The following is a 6,677-nucleotide window of genomic DNA, read 5'->3' as shown; positions in this document are numbered from 1 at the left end:
GATAGACCGGTATTCTGTAGCAGAGTTAAAACCAATATGAAACTTATAATTGACTTGTGACCACCAGGTCTCCTTTTATATGAATGTGCTATGTATTCACATATAAATTGATTTTTTCAGATCTATAAAATAATGCACTGCTTCAAAGGAGATTGGTGTTTTGTCCTGGGACAAGAAGATCCATTTTCTCTATCATAGTGACCCACTAATCTCTGAAAACACATGGGTCTCTAAACATCTGGATACCCAACTTCTCAAGTCACCCCACTATTGGTTATATAGCTGTATCTGTCTTCTCGTTTCATGCAACTTTTTCTCTCTGAGAGATGAGAATGAAAAACCCTTGCTCGTTAAAAACAAAGGTTGGAATTTTATGTGTTCATGGCAATACTTTGAGTATCTGCTTCAGGATAACTCTTTTATGGAAGACACTTTTCAGATCCTGGGAAGATGTAAAAACCACATTCAGTTATCAGAGTGCTGCAGCTATTACAGGCTCAATGTTAGGTGACAAATTGAGTTTACAATCTATTTCAGATCTCCTATTGGCTGGTTTTTCTGTTGAACTTTGCATCAACAATCCAGTTTTAGGGAGAATCAAGAACATAAGTATTTTCATTACTAGCCTCATACTATTAGTGGTCAATCTGTGTATAATGAGCTCAGCTTCCATTGACTCAAAGTTCAGAAATATGGTAGAAATCCTGAAGACACACGTTGTTCAATTTTAACAAGCATTCCCCAACTGAGGAACAAAGCCTGCCACTGGAGATCCTTTGGAAGAAAGGCCTTCCCTGAGGCTGAGTGTGGGCTGGGCAGTAATTTAAGAAAACCTTGTGCAGAACAGGAGTCATGCTGAATTTGGGGGGTAGTGAAAGGAGTATCCCAAAGTGGCACTGGTCTCAGGAGAGCCAGAGAGGTGCCTTAGTCTTGGTCACGGTGGGAAAGCAGTACCTGCTCATTGTACCTGGATGTAGGTGCCTCAGGCCCTTTCTGGCTTCATCCCGACCACATGGCAAAAAGGGGATGATAGAAATCTAAATTGGACCTTTTGGTTTTTCTTTTTTGTATGGACTTGTGTAAAATGAAAGAGCTGATCTCTTTTTTCTAGCTGGGAACATGGGCTTGGCTAAGTAAGGAGGAGTTTCTTGGGGATAAGGTGGCGATTGGGTGTGATTGTGGGTATGCCCTTCTGAAAACAGAGGTGTGGGCATGCAATATGCATACAACTTCCTGTCAGGGAGAAGGACCCTTTTTCTATTGTCCTTTGAGTTTTTGGTGCTCTGACTTTGATGTCCTTGTGTAACAATGGGGAAAGAGGATGACTACCTACTGGTGTGTGTGTGCTGGAGCGTGTCTCAGTATTTCTGCAATGTCAAGTGAATGAAGTGAGTGGTGACCTATGCAGCCCTGGGAATTGATGCAGGGGAAGGTGGGAGAACATGGTGCTTTCAATCTCTAGGGAGTTAAATGAGAGTGATTCCTCATTTTAGTGCATGAGCCTGGAGCAATATATTGATCACTCCAGCTTATTTTACCCATTCACTGCCTACCAGATGTCCAGTTGCACTAACAGTAATGGTAGGTCAAGTCCTAAAGGTCACATGGCTGCCTTGTTTATTTATATGCTTGGGATATAACCCATGCAGTACACAGCCCTAAAGAAACCTTTTTGGGTGAATAAACATTTCAAAGTGTCTCTGCCCTAGTCATCTGTGAGTTATTCCTTGTCCCATTCCACACATCTTACTATATGGCTGGAGAATATACAGCAAGGGGAAAAGGTTTTTAGGTATGACTGGTCATCTCCTCCCACCCCCACAAGTTTCTCCCTGGAGTCATGAAGTAGAGGGATTTAGAATCGTCCAAATCATAGAAATTTATACAAGGAGTCCTCATAATACCTTGCTCTTGGCTGCCAGGCCCATGGGGTAACCCATTATCCCCTCACTTGCGGTCCTAGAGGCTACCTGACAAAAGGCCTGGGAACACCAGAATGAGAAGCTGCCCTGGCAGGTTAGTACAGTTCCCATTTCACCTGCCAGTGAGAGTCCTCAGGATTTGCCTGGGGTTATTTAATAAGTGTGGTCTGGAGTGTAGTCTTGTCTGAAATCCCATCAGCCCAGATTTGAGCTTCTGTCATTAGCAACACTGAAGTTTCTGTGCACAGAATTTGGGGGATGGATGGGTCAGAAAGGACAGTAGAAACCCACTGGTGCCTACTCTTTGAAGGGTCCAAAAAGAAAAGAGGAAAGGTCCAAGTGATCATTTACCTTAAGGGTGACAATAAGTGTCCTGTCTATAAAATGGGCATAACCCCATGTCCCATCTCTCTGCCAGGATGATGGTGGGACACAATAAAGTTAGAGAGGACAATCAGGCATCAGTGGACTCTGGATCCTTATGGTCGGAGTCAGACAGTGGTTCCACCAAGAGACTAAAGAGAACCACAGAGACATCATGAGGAGCTCTGAGAAGGAGGAGGGTAGGATGGAGGTGTTAGACCAGTGGGGTCAGATTGCATCTTGGTTCAGCAACCTCAGTACTTGAGTTCTGGATAGGAAAGAATTCCGAGCCAAGACTCAAACTATAAAAGAAAGTTTATTTAGAAAGTCACTGAGGTAGAAAAAGTGAGTGGTAAAACACATGGGCTCAGAAAACAAGTTACAGAGGCAAAAGAAAGGCTCTTGGAGCTTAGGAGCGAGAATGGTAAAGGTAACAGGCCTAGGGTGGGAAGAAATGGGGGATGAGAAAATGCACAAACATAACTCCCCAAAGGAAGAGTATGCTGAGTCCTTCCTCCTCAGGGCTTTTAAGGGCAGGGATCTTAGGAGAAGTCCCAAGGGAGGATCTCAATAGAATAGTCATCAGATTTCCAGGTGTGTCCTTTCAGAGTCATGGCCTCCACTGGGCAGGGGTCATTAGTCAATGCGGTTGGTTGGTCCTGATGTCAGCCATTGCATCGCTTGTCTGGTTTTACTGCTTTTCTGGGACTAGAGTTGAAATGCAACTGAGGCCTAGATGTTATTCCTAAGGGTTAATGCTGAAGGGAGTGGTCAGGCAAGGGCCCAAATGGAAGTCTCATGAGGCCACTCTTTGGCCCCTTGTTCCTCCGTGAAGGGTGTCTATTACATGCCAGGGGAGGAAAGGTCAGGGGAAGGTCCGAACCTCATGAGCAGTGATACGAAAGATCAGGGGCTCTAAGCCACAATATACTAGGGGAGAAAAGGTTACCTTGGGGGCAAGGTCCTTGTTTTCCCAGTTTTGCCTGTTTTCGTTGCTAGGCACCCGGGGCATTCACCCTGGTGACCTTCTGCACCTGGCCTATGGTCATTGCTCTGTTCATGTCTGTCTAACTGCCAACCACAGAAGGTACTTTCATCTTTAGCTCTTCACCTACAGAGCCTGTGGTTTCATAGCCTCTTGAATAAAATTGTGGCCTGAACTCCAGGCTCAACTCCAGGTTGAGTCACCAGTAGTAAAATTGTTCTCATGCACATCCTGTGAGCTTAATCAAAGCCTTCTCAGGTGCTATGTGAGAGGGAAAAAGGAAATTAATGATCCTGACAGGACTGCTTGTCTGCACTGAGTCAGTTCTCACTATTGATGTGTACATGAAAGTCTCTTTGTGAACTTGATTTATGTTAAAAGAAAATCTCTTTGTCACTCTTATTCTCTCATTACTGTGTCCCCGGACACCCCCAAATCACATCCCACTAATCCCAAGCCTCCTCTGTGGCATCTTTTACATGCAAAACATGGAGCTCTTTGGTTTTTACATACAAAGGCTGAGGGATGACCCAACCAATAGACAATAAACCAAACCCTGAAACACTGGAATGCACAGGGTTTTATGAGAAGGAAAACTTATACTATGTAGTGGGAAGACGGCAGATACTTTAAAAAAAAACATGAGAGAATGATAGGCTGTGAGAGTTAGAAATGGCCTTAAATTTCTTCAAATTGAACCTCCTGATTTTATAGGTGAGGAGTGTGGAGAATAAAGATGCACAGCTGGTTGATTCAAAAATAGGAACAGAGAGAGGAACCATGAGCTTTTTCTTCCTAGTGTTGTTTCTTCTGCTCCTTTCCGTGGGAGACCCCCTTTCCAGCAGCTGGTGTGTGTTTCCACTATTAAGCTTTAGAACAGAAGGGTCTGTTCTCTGCTGCTTGCAGTGAAAAGGTCAGGGAACTATGTGCCTCCACCAACAGCCAGAAGGTTCTAAATGCCAGTTGGAAAAGCTGTAGAAGTCAACTCCTGGGACCACCCCTCCCATCTGGTGTTGAACTTCTCTCTTGACTGTGATTTAATTTCTGCTGGAATTATACAATCTGCCGCCCAAGGCTACCCAAGTGTGTTTCACTGCTCGACAGCCAGCCTAGGGAAGTTGGTCATCAGTCCGGCTGAACTGCCTCTCTCTCACTCCTGCCGCATAGCCCCTAGAAAATGGGTCTGATCTTTTCTCCATGTGCCTGCCCTTCTTCAGAGAGTAAACTCTCTCCTCACTTTTATCCCAATCTCTTCCTGTCCAGAGTAAATGGCCCAATTTCACCAACGACTTCTTCACTCTGACCAAGCCGAGAAGTTGCAAAGACAGCAAAACATCCCAGCACTGCCTTTGGGGTCTAGCAAAGACCATGTCCTGTGAGGCCTCCTGCTGTTTCAAATGAATATGCATCTAGAAATAAGCAAAATATTATGCAATTTTAATTTATTATAGGTTTAAATTTTTTCCATAAAGTATTGTAATGATTTCCTAGTTATAAGGGAACTGAATAGGTTCTTCTATTTTGTATTTTTTCCAATAACTAGCTAACCATACTGAGTCTGAATTCCCTCATTTTTGAAATGTTAATAATACCTTGTGGGCTATTAAAGATTATGAGTGAAAAGTGCTGAGCAGAGGGCCTGTCACAAAGCAGGCACTTCTTGTGTGGCAGAGATTGTCACAACCTGTCGAAGTAGTACTTGTGCTGCCTTCCTCTCTGCTGGCTCCTCATCTCTCCTCCCTTTCCTTTTTACAGAGCTAGAGCTCCCTGTTTCTTCACAACCCCTCCAGCTGCTTCTCTTTGAAGATTCCAATTAACATTTGTTTCTCCTCTCTCAGAGTTTCCACAAAATTGGCATCAGAGTTGTCACAGCCTCCAACTCTCATGTGTTTTAAGTTTCCTAATTCATTTCTTACACCCCCATGTGCTCTCCATTCTCAACCAACAGACAGAAGGATCCTGTTAAAATATGTCAGATCATTTTTATGTCTTCTTGGAAAAAGTGTCTGTTCCAGTCCTTTGCCCATTCTAAATTGCATTGTTTGTTTGGTGTTGAGTTTGGTGGGGAGGTTATGGCTCTACCCCGTCACACACAGAGCAGGGCCCGTGGGGGGGGGCGGGGAGGTTGGGGCGCCGCACCCTGTCACACACAGAGCTGCAGGGCGATCAGGGGGTTGGGGAGCTCCCCCCTATCAGGCACGAGCAGGGCTGATCAGGGGGTTGGGGCGCCTTCCCCTGTCAGGAACAGAGCAGGGTGGATAGGGAGGTTGTGGCCCCGCCCCCTGTCACACACAGAGCTGCAGGGTGATCAGGGGGTTTGGGCGCTGCCCCCTGTCACGCTGATCCCGGTGCTGGGAGGCATATTACCCTTTTACTATATAGGATAGAGGCCTGGTGCACAGGTGGGGGCCGGCTGGTTTGCCCTGAAGGGTGTCCTGGATCAGGGTGGGGGTCCCCACTGGGGTGCCTGGCCAGCCTGGGTGAGGGGCTGATGGCTGTTTGCAGCTGGTCACACCCCCTTCAGGGTGGGGGTCCCCACTGGGGTGCCTGGTCAGTCTGGATGAGGGGCTGAGGGCTGTTTTCGGGCTGGCAGGTAACTGAAGCTCCCAACCGCTCCTTTTTTTCTTTTTTTCTTTTATTCTGGGCCAGCTTTAGCTCTGAGGCTCGGCTCCAGCTCTTAGGCCTCAGCTGCTGAAAGCAGGTTTCTGGCCTTTGTTTACCTTCTGTATTTGAAACAATGTTGCGGTCCTGCTGGCCGAAGCCTGGCTGACTAAAGCAGGTTTCTGGGGTTTGGTTTAGCTTCGATATTTGTTACAATGTTTCTTAGATTTGCAGCTCAGAGGCTGGCAAGGCAAGCTGGGAAGCTTGGCTTCCTCCATCACTGAAGCAAGCAAGCCTCCCTGTTCGCGTCAGCTGCCTGGCTGCCGGCCGCCATCTTGGTTGGCAGTTAATTTGCATATCTCCCTGATTAGCCAATGGGAAGGGTAGCGGAGATATGGCTAATTACCATGTTTCTCTTTTATTAGATAGGATTAAGGATAAACTTTCCTGAGGAAATTATCTATTTTTAATGTTCTCCTTAGCAACTGTAGTTCATTGACATTAACAAAGAATATTATCACTGATACTGGTTTCACTGGAAATCTTATGTAGTGTACACATTTGCTTTAGATGTTTGGTTTTATTGTAATTCCTTGTGATAAGACAATTCTCACAAACAAATGATAAACTGTCTTCTTTTCTTTAGGTGTATTTTCCCTTAAACCATGACTGTTTATTTGCTTTGTTAAATAATTAACTTGATGAGTACTTTTTTGAATTAGTAGATAGTGCTATGGTCTAGATCAATGGTTCTCAACCTTGGCTGCACATTAGAATCACCTGGGAATCTTTTTAAAATCCTGATT

This window comes from Myotis lucifugus, unplaced genomic scaffold (genome assembly GCF_000147115.1).
Source record: "Myotis lucifugus unplaced genomic scaffold, Myoluc2.0 scaffold_308, whole genome shotgun sequence".
Taxonomy (NCBI): domain Eukaryota; kingdom Metazoa; phylum Chordata; class Mammalia; order Chiroptera; family Vespertilionidae; genus Myotis; species Myotis lucifugus.
This window is presented reverse-complemented; position numbering follows the sequence as displayed.